Below are 25,952 nucleotides of genomic sequence, written 5' to 3' on the forward strand. Positions count from 1 at the left end.
ATACCCCGTTATCTGATGATATACAGATGTCTTCTCTGATACTTACACTGGCAGATTCGGGGATCTCTGGTGTCTCAGATATTCCACCGTCAGCAGTTGCCGGCTCAGTTGTCTCTAATATAATGATAAAATAATGAAGAGACATCATGTATTAGATATCAATATTTAATAAATAACACATCGATATAAGGAAGGAAAGACAAGTAAATGGTATAATACTAGTTATATGGATATTCTGCACATACTGTATATAACTATGGCACATCCATAGATAGATATACTCTACCATAAATGTGTGATTGTTCTGGGTCTGACAATGACTTGAATGGGGACCCTATGAGGTTCCTTGTGCATTTTGGGGCTGAGAAGATCTCAGAAGAGAATCAGAGGGGTTTTCAGAATTGCATGGGCCTTCTCTATTATAGTCTATAGGAGGTCCAGGAGCCGTCACTGGCCTCATACATAGAATGAAGAGTAAATTTATATATTCTCTGATATCTCCATAATTTTAATGTTTGTAGGAATATGAGATGATCAGCTTACCTTCAATCGTTTTTAGCCGTGGCTCACTGGTATTGGGGTCAGCGATATTTCGTTGTTGCCCCTCTTTGGAGTCACCGTCCGGTGTTTCCTAATGGATATAATACGTACAATTAATACAACTTTTACAAATACTTAATTACAGTACACAAAAGACAGAAAGGACTAAACCTGAATTTACATAATTGCGGTATTGCTTGGAATATACACCGCCGCTCCGTCCAGTAAATCCACATTAATATATAAGGGACTTGTATATACAACAGTTCTCCAATAACATCTATTACCAGAACTGCAGCATTTACAAGCAGGCAGATTGTGAAGATAAAGTGAGACAGATGTGATATGAAAGGTCCGCACCACTGAGTACAGCACAGACTGTCTCCACAGAGGATGGAGCAGAGACGGGCGGCCATGACATATCCTGTATCTGCCGGTAGCGGACTGTGAGGCTTCTAATATGAGAAATATGACATTCTGCTATATGACCAGTAATCTGGAGAAGATCAGACAAGATAGACATGAGATATAGAAGATGACGGATTCTTACCAAATGCTTCAGTGAGGGGGCCATAAATTCTAGTACATCCAGGAACTTTTGGGCCAATTTTTTTATAAAGGCCAGATCTCCACTTTGGGATCTTTCTTCAGCCTATAAAAATTGAAATAAACATAAAAGGAAAATCATGAGAGAAAGTAGAGACTATAGGACACTATTTATGTCACCATTTTACTCCTGCAATCTTCAGCTACAATTAATACATATATGGATATTTCGTATAAGCGATAAATTAAATTGCTCTTGGCCAAAATACATATTTCATGTAAATAAACTTGTTATAAATATTATTCATTATTATTTTATACGCTTTGCCCAGTTTGTCTGTTACTTGCCTGTTGTACTAATGTCCTGATGCTCATATGTAAATGCTCAAGATATTCTGAGCTTATACGACCTCGGTGGTATTTGGTCAGGCAGTCGCTCACTAGCTTCATAACCATCCGGTAAGTGAAGCTGAGGACGCCATCGGGTAGTGGTAGCACAATGTCAGGGGCATAGGTGGTAAGAATCCCCTGGAGTAGTGCCAACACTTCAAGTTTATGTGAAGAAATTCCAGACATTTCAAGCAAATCCAAGCGCAGTCAGTATATCACCAGCTTCGCAGCCAATCACTGACAACAATGACTCCTGGGAAGTAAGCACTTGGTTAAGTAGTGGCGGTGCCTTATGATGTCATCATGGAATCTTGTGGAGGAATGTTAACATTTCATCGGTGATGTCATCATGGAATCCGGGGATGGAATCTTTACCCAATTACATCCTTGAAAGTATAGGTACGTCCAAGGTTGTGTCCCTGTCTTTTTTAGGCAGCGCCAGAGCCCGCATCTCTACCCGCACATGACAGCTGATTTGATCAGCTGTCATGACCCACAAATAGATGCAGATGGATTTCGGCTGTCAACCACTTAAATGCCGCTGACAATCACTGACAACAGCATTTAAGACGTGTTGACCGAAGCCATGTCACAAGTCTTGCTCATGAGCGCCCTTGTCACATGATTCTAGGGTTGCGATGGGTGGTAACGACAGCTGGGGGTCTGCAGAAGGCCAGTGTGAATGTCCATTGGTCACATTTTATGTACGCCGACTCATGGCCGGCGTTCAGATTTTGTTTTCCACCACATAAGTAAAAAAAGAACCTATATATGTTTGGTATCTGCATTCTCATACTGACCCGTAGAATCATATTACCAGGTCAGTTTTAGCATTCATTGAACATTTTAAATAAAAAAAAAAAAACTGTGGAATTGCACTTTTTTTGCAATTTCACCGCACTTCAAATTTTTTCCCCGTTTTCAAGTACAATATATGCAATCTATGGTGTCATTAAAAACTACAACTCGGCCTGCAAAAAACAAGCCCTCATAGGCTATATTTATGGTAAAAAGGAAGGGGAGAAAAAAAACGAAAGCACAAAAACGGAAAATCGCAAGGTGGTGAAGGAGTTAAAGGGGCATCTCACCATAAAAGGAAGTTGCCTAGCAACATTCTAGTAACAATTAAGGTGGCAACATTATGGGTTGAGCATCAGAACCAGAATCAGGGAAAGAGGAAAAAACTCTTTGCTCTTCTAATCAGGCTTTAATATCCGTCTTTCCCCCCAAAAATGATTTTAAACAGGTTTTGGATGCTACATATTCTTTACATGTGTAAACATTTACTTTTTTTACATATTGTGACCAGGGTGGACTGGGAGTAAAATTCAGCCCTGGCATTTTAGAGCATGCAGGCCCACACTATCACCGCCCCCTTCCCCAGCTTGTATTTTATGATTATTATCCATTATTATTTTATATGATTTGCCCAGATTGTTTACGTGCCTGTTGTACTAATGTCCTGATGTTCATCTGTAAATGCTCAACATATTCTGAGCTTGCTTGACCTCGGTAGAATTTGGTCAGGCAGTCGCTCACTAGCTTCATAACCATCCGGTAAGTGAAGCTGAGGACGCCATCGGGTAGAAGTGGCATAGTGTCAGGGTTATACTTCTTAAGAATCTTCCGGAGTAGTACCCACACTATAAATTTATCTGCTAAAATGCCAGACATTTCAAGCAAATCCAATCGCAGTCAGTATATCACCAGCTTCGCAGCCAATCACTGACAACAATGACTCCTGGGCAGTAAGCACTTGGTTAAGTAGTGGCAGTGCATTATGATGTCATAATGTTAACAATTCATCAGTCATGTCATCAAGGAATCTGGTGATGCAATCTTAAAGGGGCATCTCACCATAAAAGGAAGTTGCCTAGCAATAATTAAAGTGTCAACACCATAGGCTGAGCATCAGTTTCAAACTCAGGCATGGAGGGAAGCACCATGGGTTTAATCAGTGAGGCAGGTTTTACATCTGTCTTTTCCCCCATAAAATATGTTAAACAGAGTTTGGACGCTAAATGTTCTTCACTTGTGTAAACATTTACTTTTTCTCGATATTGTGACATGTTATGGAATGGGACAAAAATACAGTCCTGGCGTTTCAAGCACATGCTGTCGCCTCCCCCTTCCCTAGATTGAGGTCTCTAATACTAATTTTATCCTACCTGGAGAAAATCAAAATAATTTACTATTATCTATATTTCCAATATAAGATTTCATAATAATAATATTGCAATATATGGTTAAGTTCTCACATTGAGTATTTTCACTGCATAAAATACTCACCTTCTTACAGTCCCAACAATGTGGAAATCTCATGCCCACTGTGATTTTTTTATACCCTTTGTAAAATGACCTGCGGTGTGTGTGTGTTTAACTCCTTAACGACCGCCGATACGCCTTTTAATGGCGGCGATTAAGGGTACTTAACCCCTTCATGACCCAGCCTATTTTGACCTTAAAGACCTTGCCGTTTTTTGCAATTCTGACCAGTGTCCCTTCATGAGGTAATAACTCAGGAACGCTTCAATGGATCCTAGCGGTTCTGAGATTGTTTTTTCGTGACATATTGGGCTTCATGTTAGTGGTAAATTTAGGTCAATAAATTCTGTGTTTATTTGTGATAAAAACGGAAATTTGGCGAAAATTTTGAAAATTTCGCAATTTTCACATTTTGAATTTTTATTCTGTTAAACCAGAGAGTTATGTGACACAAAATAGTTAATAAATAACATTTCCCACACGTCTACTTTACATCAGCACAATTTTGGAAACAAAATTTTTTTTTGCTAGGAAGTTATAAGGGTTAAAATTTGACCAGCGATTTCTCATTTTTACAACGAAATTTACAAAACCATTTTTTTTAGGGACCACCTCACATTTGAAGTCAATTTGAGGGGTCTATATGGCTGAAAATACCCAAAAGTGACACCATTCTAAAAACTGCACCCCTCAAGGTGCACAAAACCACATTCAAGAAGTTTATTAACCCTTCAGGTGCTTCACAGCAGCAGAAGCAACATGGAAGGAAAAAATGAACATTTAACTTTTTAGTCACAAAAATGATTTTTCAGCAACAATTTTTTTATTTTCCCAATGGTAAAAGGAGAAACTGAACCACGTACGTTGTTGTCCAATTTGTCCTGAGTACGCTGATACCTCATATGTGGGGGTAAACCACTGTTTGGGCGCACGGCAGGGCTTGGAAGGGAAGGAGCGCCATTTGACTTTTTGAATGAAAAATTGGCTGCACTCTTTAGCGGACACCATGTCACATTTGGAGAGCCCCCGTGTGCCTAAAAATTGGAGCTCCCCCACAAGTGACCCCATTTTGGAAACTAGACGCCCCAAGGAACTTATCTAGATGCATAGTGAGCCCTTTAAACCCCCAGGTGCTTCACAAATTGATCCGTAAAAATGAAAAAGTACTTTTTTTTCACAAAAAAATTCTTTTAGCCTCAATTTTTTCATTTTCACATGGACAACAGGATAAAATGGATCCTAAAATTTGTTTGGCAATTTCTCCTGAGTACACCGATACTTCACATGTGGGGGTAAACCACTGTTTGGGCACATGGTAAGGCTCGGAAGGGAAGGAGCGCCATTTGACTTTTTGAATGAAAAATTATCTCCATCGATAGCGGACACCATGTCGCGTTTGGAGAGACCCTGTGTGCTTAAACATTGGAGCTCCGCCACAAGTGACCCCATTTTGGAAACTGGACCCCCCAAGGAACTTATCTAGATGCCTAGTGAGCACTTTAAACCCTCAGGTGCTTCACAAATTGATCCGTAAAAATGAAAAAGTACTTTTTTTTCACAAAAAAATTTATTTTCGCCTCAATTTTTTCATTTTCACATGGGCAATAGGATAAAATGGATCCTAAAATTTGTTGAGCAATTTCTCCCGAGTACGCCGATACCTCATATGTGGGGGTAAACCACTGTTTGGGCACACGGCAGGGCTCGGAAGGGAAGGCGCGCCTTTTAACTTTTTGAATGGAAAATTAGCTCCAATTGTTAGCGGACACCATGTCGCATTTGGAGAGCCCCTGTGTGCCTATGCAATGGAGCTCCCCCACAAGTGACCCCATTTTGGAAACTAGACCCCCCAAGGAACTTATCTAGATGCATACTGAGCACTTTAAACCCCCAGGTGCTTCACAGAAGTTTATAATGCAGAGCCATGAAAATAAAAAATAATTTTTCTTTTCTCAAAAATGATTTTTTAGCCTGGAATTTCCTATTTTGCCAATGGTAATAGGAGAAATTGGACCACAAATGTTGTTGTCCAGTTTGTCCTGAGTATGCAGATACCCCATATGTGGGGGTAAACCACTGTTTGGGCGCACGGCAGGGCTCAGAAGGGAAGGCACGCCATTTGGCTTTTTAAATGGAAAATTATCTCCAATCATTAGCGGACACCATGTCGCGTTTGGAGAGCCCCTGTGTGCCTAAACATTGGAGATCCCCCACAAATTACCCCATTTTGGAAACTAGACCCCCAAAGGAACTAATCTAGATGTGTAGTGAGCACTTTGAACCCTCAAGTGCTTCACAGAAGTTTATAACGCAGAGCCATGAAAATAAAAAAAAAAAATTATTTTCTCAAAAATGAATTTTAGCCCGCAATTTTTTATTTTCCCAAGGGTAACAGGAGAAATTTGACCCCAAAAGTTGTTGTCCAGTTTCTCCTGAGTACGCTGATACCCCATATGTGGGGGTAAACCACTGTTTAGGCACATGCTGGGGCTCGGAAGTGAAGTAGTGACGTTTTGAAATGCAGACTTTGATGGAATGCTCTGCGGGCGTCACGTTGCGTTTGCAGAGCCCCTGATGTGGCTAAACAGTAGAAACCCCCCACAAGTGACCCCATTTTGGAAACTAGACCCCGAAAGGAACTTATCTAGATGTGAGGTGAGCACTTTGAACCCCCAAGTGCTTCACAGAAGTTCATAACACAGAGCAGTGAAAATAATAAATACGTTTTCTTTCCTCAAAAATAATTTTTTAGCCCAGAATTTTTTATTTTCCCAAGGGTTACAGGAGAAATTGGACCACAAAAGTTGTTGTCCAGTTTCTCCTGAGTACGCTGATACCCCATGTGTGGGGGTAAACTACTGTTTGGGCACACGTGGGGGCTCAGAAGGGAAGTAGTGACTTTTGAAATGCAGACTTTGATGGAATGGTCTGCGGGCGTCACATTGCGTTTGCAGAGCCCCTGGTGTGCCTAAACAGTAGAAACCCCCCACAAGTGACCCCATTTTGGAAACTAGACCCCCAAAGGAACTTATCTAGATGTGTGGTGAGCACTTTCAACCCCCAAGTGCTTTACAGAAGTTTATAACGCAGAGCCGTGAAAATAATAAATACGTTTTCTTTCCTCAAAAATAATTTTTTAGCCCAGAATTTTTTATTTTCCCAAGGGTTACAGGAGAAATTGGACCACAAAAGTTGTTGACCAGTTTCTCCTGAGTACGCTGATGCCCCATGTGTGGGGGTAAACCACTGTTTGGGCACACGTGGGGGCTCAGAAGGGAAGTAGTGACTTTTGAAATGCAGACTTTGATGGAATGGTCTGCGGGCGTCATGTTGCGTTTGCAGAGCCCCTGGTGTGCCTAAACAGTAGAAACCCCCCACAAGTGACCCCATTTTGGAAACTAGACCCCCCAAGGAACTTATCTAGATATGTGGTGAGCACTTTGAACCCCCAAGTGCTTCACAGACGTTTACAACGCAGAGCCGTGAAAATAAAAAATCATTTTTCTTTCCTCAAAAATGATGTTTTAGCAAGCAATTTTTTATTTTCTCAAGGGTAACAGGAGAAATTGGACCCCAGTAATTGTTGCGCAGTTTGTCCTGAGTATGCTGGTACCCCATATGTGGGGGTAAACCACTGTTTGGGCACACGTCGGGGTTCGGAAGTGAGGGAGCACCATTTGAATTTTTGAATACAAGATTGGCTGGAATCAATGGTGGCGCCATGTTGCGTTTGGAGACCCCCTGAAGTGCCTAAACAGTGGAAACCCCTCAATTCTACCTCCAACACACCCCTAACCCTTATCCCAACTGTAGCCGTAACCCTAATCACAACCCTAACCCCAACACACCCCTAACCACAACCCTAACCCCAACACACCCCTAACCCTAACCACAACCCTAATTCCAACCCAACTCTAAGGCTATGTGCCAACGTTGCGGATTCGTATGAGATTTTTCAGCATCATTTTTGAAAAATCCGCGGGTAAAAGGCACTGCGTTTTACCTGTGGATTTACCGTGGATTTCCAGTGTTTTTTGTGCGGATTTCACCTGTGGATTCCTATTGAGGAACACGTGTAAAACGCTGCGGAATCCGCACAAAGAATTGGCATGCTGCGGAAAATACAACGCAGCGTTCCCGCGCGGTATTTTCTGCACCATGGGCACAGCGGATTTGGTTTTCCATATGTTTACATGGTACTGTAAACCCGATGGAACACTGCTGCGGATCCGCAGCGGCCAATCCGCACCGTGTGCACATAGCCTAATTCTAAAGGTATGTGCACACGCTGCGGAAAACGCTGCGGATCCGCAGCAGTTTCCCATGAGTTTACAGTTCAATGTGAACCTATGGGAACCAAAAATCGCTGTACACATGCTGCGGAAAAACTGCACGGAAACGCAGCGGTTTACATTCCGCAGCATGTCACTTCTTTCTGCGGATTCCGCAGCGGTTTTAGAACTGCTCCAATAGAAAATCGCAGTTGTAAAACCGCAGTGAAATGCGCAGAAAAACCGCGGTAAATCCACGATAAATCGGCAGCGGTTTAGCACTGTGGATTTTTCAAATCCGCTGCGGAAAAATCCGCATAGGACCAGAATACGTGTGCACATACCGAAACCCTAACCCTAGCCCTAACCCTACCCCTAACCCTACCTCTACCCCTAACCCTAGCCCTAACCCTACCCCTAACCCTACCCCTAACCCTAACCCTACCCCTAACCCTAACCCTACCCCTAACCCTACCCCTAACCCTAACCCTAGTTCTTACCCCAACCTTAGTGAAAAAAAAAAAAATTCTTTATTTTTTTTATTGTCCCTATCTATGGGGGTGACAAAGGGGGGGGGGTCATTTACTATTTTTTTTATTTTGATCACTGAGATAGGATATATCTCAGTGATCAAAATTCACTCTGGAACGAATCTGCCGGCCGGCAGATTCGGCGGGCGCACTGCACAAGCGCCCGCCATTTTGGAAGATGGCGGCGCCCAGGAAAGAAGACGGACGGACCTCGGGCGGCCAGGTAAGTATAAGGGGGGGGAGATCAGGGCACGGGGGGGCGTCGGAGCACGGGGGGGTGGATCGGATCATGGGGGGGGTGGATCGGAACACGGGAGGGAGGATTGGAGCACGGGGAAGGATTGGAGCACGGGGTGAGGGATCGCTGTGCGGGGGGGGTGGATCGGAGCACGGGGGGGGGTCGCTGTGTGCGGGGGGGGGATCGGAGTGCGGGGGGGTTTGATTGCAGCACAGGGGGTGTGATTGGTGCACGGGGAAGCGGACAGGAGGACGGGGGAGCGGAGCACAGGACGGAGGGGAGCGGACCACAGATCGGGGGGCTGGGGGTGCGATCGAAGGGGTGGGGTGGGTGCACATAAGTGTTTCCAGCCATGGCCGATGATATTGCAGCATCGGCCATGGCTGGATTGTAATATTTCACCAGTTTTTTAGGTGAAATATTACAAATCGCTCTGATTGGCAGTTTCACTTTCAACAGCCAATCAGAGCGATCGTAGCCACGAGGGGGTGAAGCCACCCCCCCTGGGCTAAACTACCACTCCCCCTGTCCCTGCAGATCGGGTGAAATGGGAGTTAACCCTTTCACCCGGCCTGCAGGGACGCGATCTTTCCATGACGCATATGCTGCGTCATGGGTCGGAATGGCACCGACTTTCATGACGCAGCGTATGCGTCAAAGGTCGGGAAGGGGTTAAACCTAACGGTGCTGTGGAAAAAATGAATAGCGCCCCCCAGAGTCGGATTTTCTCTGGGGTCTCGGTTGCCGAGACCCCAGAGAAAATAATTCGGGGTTTTTTACCGACCCCCGGGTTGCGATCGCCGGTAATTAACCGTTTACCGGCAGTCGCAAAAAAAAAAAAAAAAACAAACGCGATTTTCCATTTAATTTCTCTGTCCTCCAATGTGATCACACATCAGAGGACAGAGAAATGGGGTCCCCGATCGCCCCCCGATACTCACCTGTCTCCCCGGGTGCTCCTCGTGGCTCCCGATGGGCGCCGCCATCTTGTTCCGGCCAAAAAATGGTGGGCACATGCGCAGTGCGCCCACCGGCTGGCACCCGGAGGATCTTTGGGGTCTCGGCTGCCAGGGGTAGCCGAGACCCCAAAGAACATGATCAGGGTCGGTTTTTACCGACCCCTGTTTTGCGATCGCCGGTAATTAACTGTTTACCGGCGGCCACAAAAAAAAAGCGATGTGTGATTCTCTGTCCTCTGTGATCACACATCAGAGGACAGAGAAATAGGGGGATTTGGGGACCCTGTTATACTTACCGGTGTCCCTGGGTCCTCCTGCGTCCCCTCCTGTCCGCCGGCTTCTTCATCTGGTAAGAAAATGGCAGGCGCATGCGCAGTGCGCTCGCCATGATCTGCCGGCCGGCAACTAGAGGAGTTGAGGCTAAATTTAGGGTTAGGGTTAGGGTTGGGGCTAAATTTAGGGTTAAGGTTAGGGCTAGGGTTAGGCTTCTTTCACACTTGCGCACGTTGTGAAAATTGTGCACAACGTGGGCAGCGGATACAGTTTTTCAACGCATCCGCTGCCCAGTCTATGTCCTGGGGGGAGGGGGCGGAGTTCCAGCCGCACATGCGCGGTCGGGAATGGCGAATGTGACGTACAAAAAAATGTTACATTGAACTTTTTTGTGATGACGATCCGCCAAAACACAACGGATCCAGTACACGACGGACGCGACGTGTGGCCATCCATCGTGATCCGTCGGCAATACAAGTCTATGGGCAAAAAACGCATACTGCGGGCACATTTGCAGGATCCGTTTTTTGTCCAAAACGACGGATTGCGACGGATGCCACACGACGCAAGTGTGAAAGTAGCCTTAGGGCTAGGGTTAGGGTTGGGGCTAAAGTTATGGCTAGGGTTAGAGTTGGGCTAGGGTTAGGGCTTAGGATTAGGGTTGGGGCTAAAGTTAGGGCTAGGGTTGGGGCTAAATTTAGGTTTAGGGCTAGGGTTAGGGTTGGGGCTAAAGTTAGGGCTAAGTTTAGGGTAAGGGTTGGGGCTAAATTTAGGGTTAGGGCTAGGGTTAGGGTTGGGGCTAAAGTTAGGGTTAGGGCTAGGGTTGTATTAGGGTTAGGGTTGGCATTAGGGTTATGTTTGGGATTAGGGTTAGGTTTGGGATTAGGGTTAAGGTTAGGGTTGGGAATATGGTTAGGGATGTATTGGGATTAGGGTTAGGTTTGAGGTTAGGGTTGAAATTAGGATTAGGGGTGTGTTGGATTTAGGGTTTTGATTAGGGTTATGGTTAGGGTTGAGATTAGGGTTGTTTTGGGGTTAGGGTTGTGATTATCGTTAGGGTTATGATTAGGATTATGGATCAGGTTGGGATTAGGGTTAGGGGTGTGTTGGGTTAGGGTTGGAGTTAGAATTGGGGGGTTTCCACTGTTTAGACACATCAGGGGCTCTCTAAACGTGACATGGCATCCGATCTCAATTCCAGCCAATTCTGCATTGAAAAAGTCAAACGGCGCTCCTTCTATTCCAAGCTCTGCGGTGCGCCCAAACAGTGGTTTACCCCCACATATGGGGTATCAGCCTATTCAGGAGAAATTGCACAACAAAATTTATGGTTAAATTTCTGTTTTTTACACTTGTGAAAATAAAAAAAAAATGGTTCTGAAGTAAAATGTTTGCAAAAAAAGTTAAATGTTCATTTTTTCCTTCCACATTGTTTCAGGTCCTGTGAAGCATGTAAAGGGTTAATAAACTTCTTGAATGTGGTTTTGAGCACCTTGAGGGGTGCAGTTTTTAGAATGGTGTCACACTTGGTTATTTTCTATCATATAGACCCCTTAAAATGACTTCAAATGTGATGTGGTCCCTCAAAAAAAATGATGTTGTAAAAATGAGAAATTTCTGGTCAACTTTTAACCCTTATAACTCCCTAACAAACAAAAAAATTTGGTTCCAAAATTGTGCTGATGTAAAGTAGACATGTGGGAAATGTTATTTATTAACTATTTTTTGTGGCATATCTCTCTGATTTCAGGGCATAAAAATACAAAAATTTTCGCCTTATTTCTGTCTTTTTCATAAATATTTGCAAGAAATATCGAAGAAATGTTACCACTAACATGAAGTACAATATGTCATGAAAAAACAATCTGAGAATCAGCGGGATCTGTAAAAGCGTTCCAGAGTTATAACCTCATAAACTGACAGTGGTCAGAATTGTAAAAATTGGCTCGGTCATTAAGTACCAAATTGGCTCTGTCACTAAGGGGTTAAAATCCAAAAAGTACAGGATAAATTTTTCATGCGATTACGCTGAGATTTATATGCAGATTTTATCCATAGAATTGCATTAGATGAGGAAAATACGCAGGTAAAAAGCACAAAAAGCATAAAATCCACACATGACTCTATCAATAAAGCTTTGTTAAAGGGAACCTGTCACCCCGAAAATTGCGGGTGAGGTAAGCCCACCGGCATCAGGGGCTTATCTACAGCATTCTGTAATGCTGTGGATAAGCCCCCGATGTTACTTGAAAGAGGAGAAAAAGACGTTATATTATACTCACTCAGAGGCGGTCCCGCTGCTGGTCAGGTCGGATGGGCGTCTCTGGTCCGCTGCGGCGCCTCCCATCTTCATTACAAGACGTCCTCTTCTGATCTTCAGCCACGGCTCCGGCGCAGGCGTACTTTGCTCTGCCCTGTTGAGGGCAGACAAAGTACTGCAGTGCGCAGGCTCCGGGCCTCTGAACTTTCCGGCGCCTGCGCACTGCAGTACTATCCTCTACCCTCAAGAGGGCAGAGCAAATTACGCCTGCGCCGGAGCCGTGGCTGAAGATCAAAAGAGGACGTCTTGTAATGAAGATGGGAGGCGCCTCAGCGGACCGGAGACGCCCATCTGACCTGACCAGCAGCGGGACCGCCCTTGAGGGGTGCAGGGAGTATAATATAACGTCTTTTTCTCCTCTTTCAGGTAACATCGGGGGCTTATCTACAGCATTACAGAATGCTGTAGATAAGCCCCTGATGCCGGTGGGCTTACCTCACCCGCGATTTTCGGGGTGACACGTTCCCTTTAAAGCCAAGTACCAGGAAGTATAAAAAATAAAGCAGATTTATTCAACACATAACATAGCAAATAACCAAAAAACAGAGTCAAAAAGATACCAGAATGTAATAAAAATGCAAGTAGCCTAGTTTACCTAATAGGTGGAAAAACCAAAAAGTCACCAACTACTCATCACGGGAACTTAGCCTACCAAACAAATAGCACCAGAGCAGATCAAAATATTACCAGCATATACAGTAATGATAATGCCGCCATACAGATCTAAAACCAATGTACTAGAACTGATATCACCACCATACAGTGTCCATATAATGGTATTATCAGTTCTACACAAATGCACTGCAGACAATATACAGCTCTAGCAAAAAAATAAGAAACCACTACAATACTTTCAGTTTGTCTGATTTTTCTCTTTATAGGTATATATTTGAGTAAAATGTAAATTATTCTTTTATTCTATAAACTACTGACAACATGTCTCCGAAGTTCCAAGCAATAAATTTTGTATTTATTTTCTGAAAATGAGAAATGGTCAAAATAAGAAAAACTGCGTTGCTTGCAGACGTTAAATAATGCAAAAAAAAAAAGACAAGTTCATAATCGTTTAGAAACAACAATACTAATATTTTAACTCAGGAGGAGTTCAGAAATCAATATTTTGTCGAATAACCATGATTTTTAATCACAGCTTTCATGCGTCTTGGCATGCTTTCCACCAGTCTTTCACACTGCTTTTGGGTGATCTTATGCCACTCCTGGTACAAAAACTAAAGCTATTCTTGTTTGTTTGATGGCTTGTCACTATCCATCTTCCTATTGATTGCATTACAGAGGTCTTCAATGGGGTTCAGGTCTGGAGATTGGACTGGCCATGACAGGGTTTTGATGTGGTGGTCCTTCATCCATACCTTGATTGACCTAGCTGTGTGGCATGGCGCATTGTCCTGCTGGAAAAAACAGTCCCCAGAGTTGGGGAACATTGCCTGAGCAGACGGAATCAACTGTTTTTCCAGGATAACCTTGTATGCCGCTTAATTCGTTCTTCCTTTGCAAAGGTTAACCTGCCCAATTCCAGCCTTGCTGGTGTAGTTTAGAATTTTGGAAAAAAAAGTAATGTGTTCTGCAAGCAGAGCTCTAGGTAACTGTGTTATTTCCTGCAGAGACGAGCCCTGGCTGGAAGAAGCGATGGCGGTGAAGGACTTCACCTAAGACTTCACCTAGAGACGTCACTGGTGAGTCAGTGTGTTACCTGTACACTGACACTATACTATATACAGCGATCCTGTGTACAATGTCACCAGTGATCACTGTATTACCTTTACACTATACACTATATACAGAGCTCCTGTGTATAATGTCACCAGTGATAACTGTATTACCTGTACACAGACACTGCATACTAAGTGCAGATCTCTTGTGTATAATGGCACTTATGGTGATATTAGTATTGTGTTTTTTTTTATTACTGATCAGTATTTTAGTATTCAGTCACTATGTGGTGGTAATATGTTGTCCAGCCATGGTGTGGCAGTATTTGTTCCTTGTATGTGCTATTATTTCATCACTATGTGATGGTCATATGTGGTCTGGTCATGGTGCGGTGGTATTTGTTTTTTGTATGTGGTATTATTGGTCATCATGTGGTGTACTATGTGGTCTGGACATGGTGCGGTGGTATTTGTCCTTGTATGTGATAGCATTCGGTCACTGTGGTGGTAATATGTGGTCTGGACATGGTGTGGTGGTATGTGTTACTCGTAAGTGGCATTATAGGAAGGGCCGGACTGGCCATCTGTATTTGCTGTCTCTTACCCTTGTTCTAAACAGTATTTGGGGGTAAAAAAAATACAAGCCACATATTGAACATTGTGGTTTCTCTGTCAGATGCCTGATCTACCTGTGGGCTAAAAATGTGGGCATTTCAGGCCTCAAATCCACTGTATTTGCTGTCTGTTACCCTTGTTCTAAACAGCATTTTGGGGTAAAAAATACAAAAATACAGGCCACATATTAAGCATTGTGGTACCTCTGTCAGATGCCAGATCTATCTGTGGGCAACAAATTTGGGCATTTCACGCCTCCATTCCACTGTATTTGCTGTCAGTTACCCTCGTTCTATACAGTATTTAGAGGTAAAAAATGCAAAAATACAGGCCACATATTGAGCATTGTGGTACCTCTGTCAGACGCCAGATCTATCTGTGGGCTCCAAATTTGGGCATTTCACGCTTCCATTCCACTGTAATTATTGTCTGTTTCCCTGGTTCTATAAAATATTTGGGGTAAAAAATACAAAAATACAAAGCACATATTGAGCATTGTGGTTTCTCTGTCAGACACCAGATCTATCTGTGGTCCACAAACGTGGGCATTTCACACCTCCATTCCACTGTATTTGCTGTCTAGTTCTAAAGACTATTTTGTGTTAAAAATACAGTCCACATATTGAGCATTGTGGTACCTCTTTCAGACGCCTGATCTTTTTGTGGGCTAAAAATTTGGGCATTTCAGGCCTCCATTCCACTGTATTTGCTGTCTGTTACCCTAGTTCTAAACAGTATTTTGGGGTAAAAAAAAGGCAGGCCACATATTGAACATTGTGGTATCTCTGTCAGAGGCCTGATCTATCTGTGGGCTCCAAATTTGGGAACTTCACACCTGCATTCCTCTGTATTTGCTGTCACCTTAGTTCTAAACATTATTTTGGGGTAAAAAAATACAGGCCACATATTGAACATTGTGGTATCTCTGACAGAGGCCTATTCTATCTGTGGGCTCCAAATTTGGGAATTTCATACCTCCATTCCACTGTATTTGCTGTCTCTTACCCTTGTTCTAAATAGTATTTTGGGGGAAAAAAATACAGGCCACATATTGAACATTGTGGTTTCTCTGTCAGACGCCTGATCTATCTGTGGCTACAAATTTGGGCATTTCAGGCCTCCAATCCACTGCATTTGCTGTCTGTTACCCTCATTCTAAACAGTATTTTGGGGTAAAAAATACAAAAATACAGGCCACATATTGGACATTGTGGTTTCTCTGTCAGACGCCTGATCTATCTGTGGGCTACAAATTTGGGCATTTCACGCCTCCATTCCACTGTATTTGCTATCTGTAACCCTAGTTCTAAACAGTATTTTTGGTTAAAAAAAAACAGGCCACAGATTCAACAGTGTGGTACCACTGTCAGACTCTTGATCTATCTGTGGGCTACAAATTTGGGCATTTCAGGCCTACATTCACCTTTTTTTGTGGTGTTCTATAGTTCTAGTTCTATACAGTATTTTCTGTTTAAATTAAAAATATATAGGCCACATATTGAACAGTGTGGTATCTCTGTCAAACGCCTCCTCTATCTGTGGGCTAAAAATTGTGGCATTTGAGGGCTCCATTGAACAGGTTTTGCTGTTTCTTACGCTAGTTATTAACAACAGTTTTTAAACAAAATAAAAAGTTACCTACAGTCCAGATAATTTAAACTGTGGTTTTTACGTACACTGATCACATATGTTTGCTCCAAATTCAGCCATTTGTAGTGAACATGGAAAATATTTTAGTAGTCCATTTAAAATGGGCAAGACGCGTGGCAAGGGACAGGGAAGAGGATGTGATGCTGATGGTGCATGCAGAGGCCGAGGCCGTGGGCAAGCTGAAAGTGGGCCACAACAAACACCGACATCTTCTTGCTCGACCTTCCTGTCCCAATTACTAGGGAACCACAGCACACCACTATTGAACCCAGAGCAGTGTCAAAAGGTTGTTGGTTGGATAGCGGATACTGCTTCCAGTCACTTTGCCACCACCACTACCACGTCTTCCACATGTTCAAGTTTGAGTAGCCGTGAGTCTGGACCGCATATTACTTACCCTGATCCTCCTTCCTCCCACAATGCCGAGTGCCCGGAGACAACTGATCCCACACTTGGACACTCTGAAGAGCTGTTCACTTTTCCATTTATAGATTCGGGACTTTCGTCCAGTCCACTTGAAGCGGGGCAAGATGAGATTGCATGTAGCAATGCCCAAATATTTGAGCAGCCACGGTCACACGAAGGCAACAGGTGGGAAAGTGTCACAAGAGGTGGACGATGATGAGACAATTGCCAGAAAGTCAGTAGGAGGACCAGGGTGCGGATGTGCAAGACTAGGTGGTGGATGATATAGTAACTGACTCAACCTGGCAGGAGGACATGCTGAGTGAGGACAGCAGCACACATGGGGAAGTAGGCATAGCACCCCAACAGGCAGGAAGAAGCAGTGTGGTGGCCGCAGACAGAAGGTGTGCATCCATTCCCTTTAACACCAACATGACGGAAGTTGCCATTCCAACTTTCAGGTCTTCCCGAGTCTGGATGTTTTTAAAAGACACTGCCGATAACCCCAAACAGGCCATTTGCACCACCTGCCATGCCCGCATCATCAGGGGTAGCAAAACTACTAGCCTGACCAGCTTGTCAAGGCACATGGCAGCAAAGCTCCTAACTTTGTGGGCTGAGCCCCAGCCTCCAGGAACAGTGTCTGCGGGTGACACCACTGCTTCTTCCACTGTTGTGCATGCAAGCCAATCCCCGTCCATGGTCCATACGAAGATCCTTATGCCCTGCACCTGTCATTACCCATAGTCAACTAGCACCATCATCAAGCAATTCCATGTCCTTGTCCCAGTGCAGCCTTCAGTTGTCCATACCCCAGTCATTGGAACACCGGTCAGAAATACGCAGCCAACGCTTCACAGGCTACAGTACTAAATTCACACATTTCTCGTATACTTGCGCTCGAAATGTTGCCTTTTAGGCTCGTGGAGATGTAAGCTTTCTGCAACCTGATGTGGGGGGCCATCCCAAGGTACTCGGTCCCCAGTCATCACTATTTCTCCCAGTGCCGTACCGGCATTACATCAGCACATGTCCCACAACATTACCCATGCCCTTAACAATGTTGTTACTGGGAAAGTCTACCTAACCATGGGCAAGTGGACAAGTGCTTTTGGGCAGGGATGGTACATCTCACTGACGGCACACTGGTTTAACATAGTGGAAGATGGGATCCAGTTGGATCTTGGGATGGTACACGTCCTCCCGACACCGAAGATTGCGGGCCCTACATAAATCAGGGTTAGCCCCACAGTCAACAGCTCCTGCACCTCCTCCTCCTTCTCCTCTTCAGCCTCCATCTCTGAAATGAGCGCATCAGTCACAAACAGGAAGCACTGCAGCACTGTCACAGCCAAGAGGCATCAGGCTGTGCTGTTGCTAATCTGCTTAGGTGATAAACCGCACAATGCTGTAGAGTTGTGAACAGCTCTGAAAGAGCAGTCAGATTTGTGGCCGACACTGCTGAACCTACAGCCCGGCATGGTTGTGTGTGACAAGGGCTGGAACCTGGTGGTGGCGCTGAGGCGAGGTGAGCTCACACATGTACCATGCCTGGCCTATGTGCTTATCCTCGTCATTCAACAGTTTCTCAAAAGCTACTCAGATCTGCTTTTGAAAGTATGCCACCTGTGTGCCCATTTTAGAAAGTCAGCTACAGTTTTAGCCGCCCTTGCCGTGCTTCAGCAGCGTTTGCAGCTTCTGGGTCACCGACTGGTGTGTGATGTCCCCACGCATTGGAACTCTACACTGCATATGTTGGAAAGAATTTGTGAGCAGAAGAGGGCAGTTGTTGACTACCAGCATCAACAAAGCCGTCGTTATTCAGTTCAGACTTATGTCCCATCCTACAAAACTTTGAGGACTCCACCAAGATGGTTGAGCAACGATGATGCCATAATTAGTGTCACCATTCCACTTCTCTGCATTCTGAAAAGCTCTCTGCTCACAATGAAAGAGGATGCATTGCAGGCAGAGCTTGAGGACATAGAGCAAGGAGCCATACAGGGTGATAACACACAGCCCAGCCTCAAGTCGTCCCAATGTGGATTGGTAGACAATAAGAAAGAGGAGGGGGAAGAACGGGAGCTACTTTCATGCGCTATGGACGGTACTACAAGCACAACTGTCATACCGTCTGTTCAGCATGGATGGCCTGAGGACAGGGAGGAGGAGGACAGCATGGTCAGTCATCCTGTTGGTGAGGACACAGAAGTCTTGCCTGTTAGCAGTCTGGCATGCATGGCTGACTTTATGTTGTGATACCTTTCCCGTGACCCCCGCATTATGACATTTTTCGGGGACACTCATTACTGGTTGGTGACACCTCTAGACCCACGCTACAAGGAGAACTTTCGATCTGTTCTTCCAGAGGCAGACAGGTCTACTAAAATGGTGCAGTACCAGAGGGCTCTTGTTATGGAATTACTAAAAAAAATTCCCATCTGAGAATGCTGCTGGCAGGCATCATAGTTCGTTGGACAACCAAGGAGTACAGGTGAGAGAGACACAACTCCAATCCAGCAGAGGCAGAGGAACACCGGCAAAGTTCTGGGAGTGTTTTCTCAGACTCTCCCATCGCCCTGGCCCAGAGGCACGGGGTTCTGTCACAAGGAAGGCAATGTTTGGGAAGATGCTGAGGGAGTACCTTGCTGACTGTACCTATGTCCTCCATGATTCCTCTGTGCCATTTAATTATTGGGTATCCAAGCTGGACACGTGACATGAAGTGGCTCTCTATGCCTTGGAGGTCCTGGCCTGCCCTGGAAAGGGTGTTTATGATGCCCTCTGTATTTTCATGACTATGAAAATTGTACATTCACACTGAAGGCATCAAAACTATGAATTAACACATGTGGAATGATGCACTTAACAAAAAAGTGTGAAACCTCTGAAAATATGTCTTAGATTCTAGGTTCTTCAAAGTAGCCACCTTTTGCTTTGATGACTGCTTTGCACACTCTTGGCATTCTCTTGATGAGCTTCAAGAAGTAGTCACCGGAAATGGTCTTCCAACAATCTTGAAGGAGTTCGCAGAGATGCTTAGCACTTGGTGGCCCTTTTGCCTTCACTCTGCGGTCCAGCTCACCCCAAACCATCTCGATTGGGTACAGGTCTGGTGACTATGGAGGCCAGGTCATCTGGCGTAGCACCCCATCACTCTCCTTCTTGGTCAAATAGCCCTTACACAGTGTGGAGGTGTGTTAGGGGTCATTGTCCTGTTGAAAAATAAATGATGGTCCAACTAAACGCAAACCGGATGGAATAGCAAGCCGCTGCAAGATGCTATGGTAGCCATGCTGGTACAGTATGCCTTCAATTTTGAATAAATCCCCAACAGTGTCACCAGCAAAGCAACCCACACCATTACACCTCCTCCTCCATTCTTCACGGTGGGAACCAGGCATGTAGAGTCCATCCGTTCACCTTTTCTGCATCGCACAAAGACATGGTGGTTGGAACCAAAGATCTCAAATTTGGACTCATCAGACCAAAGCACAGATTTCCACTGGTCTAATGTCAATTCCCTGTGTTCTTTAGCCCAAACAAGTCTCCTCTGCTTGTTGCCTGTCCTTAGCAGTGGTTTCCTAGCAGCTATTTAACCATGAAGGTCTGCTGCACAAAGTCTCCTCTTAACAGTTGCTGTAGAGATGTGTCTGCTGCTAGAACTCTGTGTGACATTGACCTGGTCTCTAATCTGAGCTGCTGTTAACCTGCGATTTCTGAGGCTGGTGACTCGGATAAACTTATCCTCAGAAGCAGAGGTGACTCTTGGTCTTCCTTTCCTGATGTGAGGCCGTTTCTTTGTAGCGCCTGATGGTTTTTGCCACTGCACTTGGGGACACTTTCAAAGTTTGCCCAATCTTTCGGACTGACTGACCTTCATTTCTTAAAGTAATGATGGCCACTCGTTTTTTTTTTTACTTAGCTGCTTTTTTCTTGCCATAATACAAATTCTAACAGTCTATTCAGTAAGACTATCAGCCGTGTATCCACCAAACTTTTGCACAACACAACTGATGGTCCCAACCCCATTTATAAGGCAAGAAATCCCACTTATTAAACCTGACAGGGCACACCTGTTAAGTGAAAACCATTCCCGGTGACTAGCTCTTGAAGCTCATCAAGAGAATGCCAAGAGTGTGCAAAGCAGTCATCAAAACAAAAGGTGGCTACTTTGAAAAACCTAGAATATAAGACATAATTTCAGTTGTTTCACACTTTTTTGTCAAGAATATAATTCCACATGTGTTAATTCATAGTTTTGATGCCTTCAGTGTGAATGTACAATTTTCATAGTCATGAAAATACAGAAAAATCTTTAAATGAGAAGGTGTGTCCAAACTTTTGGTCTGTACTGTATAAAAAAAATAATGTGTACACCCCATGGGAAAATGTTTGTCAGCCCATACACTTAGTGTTTGGGCATTCCAAGTATAGGAGACCTGCTCCTTTAAATTGGGAAAAGATTTATAGGAGGACATCCTCCACGTCTCTTCAGACACCACCACTAGAACACCAGGGTGAACGTATTCCGTGATGCAACAGTCACTCTATTTTTTGGAAAGTGTATTTATGATGCCTGTAAAAAATATAAAAAAAACCAATAATTATGTGTACCCCCATGGGGAAATGTTTGTCAGCCCATAAACTTAGTGTATGGGCATTCCAAGTATAGGAGACCCGCTCCGTTATAATGGGAACATTTTATTATGAGGCCCTCCGCCACATCTCTTTCAAGGGGCATTGGAGTGCCTCCTAATTTTTGGCAGGCATTGCATTCACTGCATAGGCAAACACTATAGGAGACTCACTTCCTAATAATGGGAACATTGTTTTCAGGAGGCCCACCTCTACGTCTCTTCCAAGGCTTATTGGGGTGCCTGTGAATTTGGTGCAGGGCAGGCCTTGCATTCAATGCCTAAGTAAACAGTATGGCAGTACCAAATGAATAACGTGAACTAGGTTTTCCTGTGGCCATCCAGTATGTGGGCTCAAACGCTTATTGGGGTGCGTGTAACTTTGGGGCAGGGCAGGCCTTGCATTCAATGCCTAAGCAAACAGTATGGCAGTACCAAATGAATAATGTGAACGAGGTTTTCCTGTGGCCATCCAGTACGTGGGCTCAAAGGCTTATTGGGGTTCGTGTAACTTTGGGGCAGGGCAGGCCTTGCATTCAATGCCTAAGCAAACAATATGGCAGTACCAAATGAATAATGTGAACTAGGTTTTCGTGTTGCCATCCAGTACGGGGGCTCAAAGGCTTATTGGGGTGTGTGTAACTTTGGGCCAGGGCAGGCATTGCATTTAATGCACAGGCAAACACTATGGGAGACCCACTTTCTTATAATAGGAACATATTTTCAGGAGGCCCTCCTGTACATCTCATGAAAGGAGTATTGGGATGCGTCCTAATTTTGGCAGCCCAGCCACTCACTGCATAGGCAATAACAGTATAGGAGACCCACTGTTTAATAACGGTCCTTTAAGAATATTAATGCCGCCTGATGTCACCATAAAAATAGGCTTTGTGACTTTAAGAGTCCCTCCTTCAGAAATGAAACAAGATGTGTCTGAGGACGTGTCACACACCACATGGACAGCTAACGTTGTTAAATGTTCCAATCAAATTTCCCAGTTAATGCATTTGTATTGGTTGAAAGTAGTGATGAGCAAGTGTACTCGTTGCTCGAGTTTTCCCGAGCACGCTCGGGTGACCTCCAAGCATTTATGACTGCTCGGAGATTTAGGCTATGTTCACACTTTGCGGATTCCACTGCGGATTTTTCCGCAGCAGAATTCCAAAATCCGCAGTGAAAACCCGTCGCGGTTTTTACTGCGGATTTATCGCGGTTTTTACTGCGGTTTCTTCTGCGGATTTTCATCTGCAGTTTCCTATTGGAGCAGGTGAAAATCCGCAGAAAAGAAGTGACATGCTGCGGAATGTAATCCACAGCGTTTCCGCGCGGATTTTTCTGCAGCATGTGCACAGCGTTTTTTGTTTCCCATAGGTTTACATTGTACTGTAAACTCATGGGAAACTGCTGCGGATCCGCAGCGGTCAAATCCGCTGCGGATCCGCAGCAAAATCCGCAAAGTGTGAACATAGCCTTAGTTTTCATCGCGGCAAAAGAATGATTTACAGATACTAGCATGCTTTATTACATGTGGGAATTCCCTAGTAACCAGGCAACCCCCACATGTACTCAGCCTGGCTAATAGCTGTATATCATTCAGCTACCGTGATGAAAACTAAATCTCCGAGCAGTCATAAACACTCGGAGGTCACCCGAGCGTGCTCGGGCAAATCCGAGCAATGAGTACACTTGCTCATCACTAGTTGAAAGCAATGCTAAAGTTGAAAAAACGCATCAAAAATGCTACATGTGAACATAGCCCAAGTGGTGGAGGTGCATTTTTTTGAGGGGGGGGGGGGGTCTTTATTTTGCCTTACATACAAATTATTACCCTGGAAAGCATGTTCCTTAACAGATCACGGAAAAAATGCTCGCGTTTCCCATAGACTTACATTGGGCTCATTGCTCTGGTCGAGTACCCGAGTATTCCAATTTGCTCGATCTGAGCAACGAGCACCCGAGCATTTTAGTGCTTACCCATCACTCCTTACAGCTTTTACCCTCCATAGATTCCCCCATTCCTGTACATACCATGTAGTGCAATAATAAGTAATCTAGACAGTTATAATGCCCGTCTGTGCCCTGTATTGTAATCCTAGCCTCTTTTTGTGTCCCCCCCACAATAGCAGTGCCTCCTCCATGCCCCTACACAGTAATAATGTTCCCTCTGTACACACTTAGGGTAATAATGCCTCCCGTATGGTTCCTTATATCTAAGTACAGCAGAAAATAGAAATAATGCCCCCATGCCTCCTTATAATAATTCTCCTTCACCCTTTATAATAATAATATTGACCCCATACCTTCTTACCCCTGTGATTGTATAATAATATATCTCATGTTCTCTCCCTGTAATAATACTGATTTTGCAGTCTGCCTCCTGATAGTAATGCCCCTGAGCAGGAGCATATGTAGAAATCACTGGAACGCCAAACCAAAAGTCTTATTATTATTTATTATTATTCTTATTATTTACTATTATAGCGCCATTTATTCCATGGCGCTTTACATGTGAGGAGGGGTATACATAATAAAAGACAAGTACAGTAGTTTTCTACAACACAGGTCACGGCTGGTACAAGAGAAGCGCGGACCCTGCCCACGAGGGCTCACAATCTACAAGGGCTAGGTGAGGATACTGTAGGTGAGGGCCAGGGCCGCCATCAGGGCATTACAGCCGTGACTGGCGTATGGGGCCCGTTGAGCAGAGGGGGCCCGCATCGGGCCCCGTCTCATCTGGTCATCGGGCCCCCCCTGCAGGCGCTACGGAAAGCTATTGCTGGCCCGCACGTCAATAGTTAAAAGCCGCCAGCCAGTCTGAGGCTGGAAGCTGAATAGGGCCGCAGTGCGCACTCGCCGGCATCTGACGTCATTCTCAGCCACCGGGCCCGGCGAGTGCGTCTGCGTGGAGCCTGGAGGGAGCTTCGCCCGTCGCAGGAGCACGGCCAGGTAAGAACTTGTGTTTTTTTTTCTTTGAGAGCGTCGATCCAGGGGGGGCCCGGGGGGCAGAATGCCTGGACACACAGGGGCAGAATGCTGGACACACAGGGGCAGAATTCTGGACACACTGGGGGCAGAATGCTGGACACACTGGGGGCAGAATGCTGGACACAGTGGGGCAGAATGCTGGACACAGTGGGGGCAGAATGCTGGACACAGTGGGGGCAGAATGCTGGACACAGTAGGGGCAGAATGCTGGACACAGTGGGGGCAGAATGCTGGACACAGTGGGGGCAGAATGCTGGACACAGTGGGGCAGAATGCTGGACACAGTGGGGGCAGAATTCTGGACACAGTGGGGGCAGAATGCTGGACACAGTGGGGGCAGAATGCTGGACACAGTGGGGGCAGAATGCTGGACACAGTGACAGGGGCAGAATGCTGGACACAGTGACAGGGGCAGAATGCTGGAGACAGTGGGGCAGAATGCTGGAGACACTGGGGCAGAATGCTGGAGACACTGGGGCAGAATGCTGGACACAGTGACAGGGGCAGAATGCTGGACACAGGGGCAGACTGTGAGACCCGGGGGCAGAATGCTGGACATTGGGGCAGAATGCTAGACATTGGGGCAGAATGCGAGACACGGGGCAGAATGGAGATACGGGGCATGATTGGAGACACGGGGCAGGATGAAAGACATGGGGGCATGACTGGAGACAGATGGGGAGGACTGGAGACAGATGGGGCAGAATGGAGACACAGGGGGCATGATTCGAGACAAGTGGCAGGATTGCAGACATGGGGGCATGGTTGGAGACATAGGGGGCAGAATGGAGACATGGGGCATGATTGGAGACAAGTGGCAGGATTTCAGACATGGGGGCATGGTTGGAGACATAGGGGGCAGAATGGAGACATGGGGCATGATTGGAGACACTGGGGACAGAATTAGAGACAGATCATGCAGGATCATGGGGCAGGATGGATACGATGGAGACAGATGGGGCAGGATGGAGAGATCACATGGGGCGATCATATGGGGCAGGATGGGGAGATCATATGGGGCAGAATGGATACTCATGAGGGCAGGATGGGAGAACATATGGCTGACGCCAGGAATGAGACACACGGTGGCCAGGATGGGGAATATTATTACCATAGGGGCTAATTTAGGGATATTATTACTGCAGTGATGTATTTATTTTATTTTTTGAGGACACGGTTTTAAATGGGGGGGGCGGTCCTGTTACTGTGTAGAGTGACACTATGTCGCCTCTTTTTCTTCATGTTGTGTAATGTAGAAGTTGGGAAAAATTAAGTAATGTATTCTACAAGCGGAGCTCGAGATAACTGTGTTATTTCCTGCAGAGAGAAGTCCTGGCTGGATGAAATGATGGCGGTCTGTGCTAGATGAAAGATGAAGGACTTCACCTAGAGACGTCACTGGTGAGTCAGTGTGTTACCTATACACTGACACTATTCACTGTATACTGTATACCGAGCTCCTGTGTATAATTTCACTAGTGATCACTGTATTATCTGTACACAGACACTGCATACTAAGTACAGATCTCCTGTGTATAATGGCACTTATGGTGATAGTATGGTGCTTTTTTTAAATTACTGATCAGAATTGTAGTATTCAGTCTTTACGTGGTGGTAATATGTGGTCTGGACATGGTGTTGCGGTATTTGTTCCTTGT

General features: G+C 45.1%; 1 long non-coding RNA gene across 1 annotated transcript; it reads right to left on the minus strand.

Annotated features, from left to right (window-relative positions):
- Positions 1–45: 45 nt before the first annotated feature.
- On the minus strand, positions 46–1,236 carry LOC138656336 (uncharacterized). The gene is made up of 3 exons (XR_011316907.1): positions 1,091–1,236; positions 544–631; positions 46–114 (listed from the first exon to the last, which is right to left on the minus strand). It is a non-coding gene; the product is annotated as an uncharacterized lncRNA (long non-coding RNA).
- Positions 1,237–25,952: the final 24,716 nt, after the last annotated feature.

Source organism: Ranitomeya imitator, unplaced genomic scaffold (genome assembly GCF_032444005.1).
Source record: "Ranitomeya imitator isolate aRanImi1 unplaced genomic scaffold, aRanImi1.pri SCAFFOLD_1638, whole genome shotgun sequence".
NCBI lineage: Eukaryota > Metazoa > Chordata > Amphibia > Anura > Dendrobatidae > Ranitomeya > Ranitomeya imitator.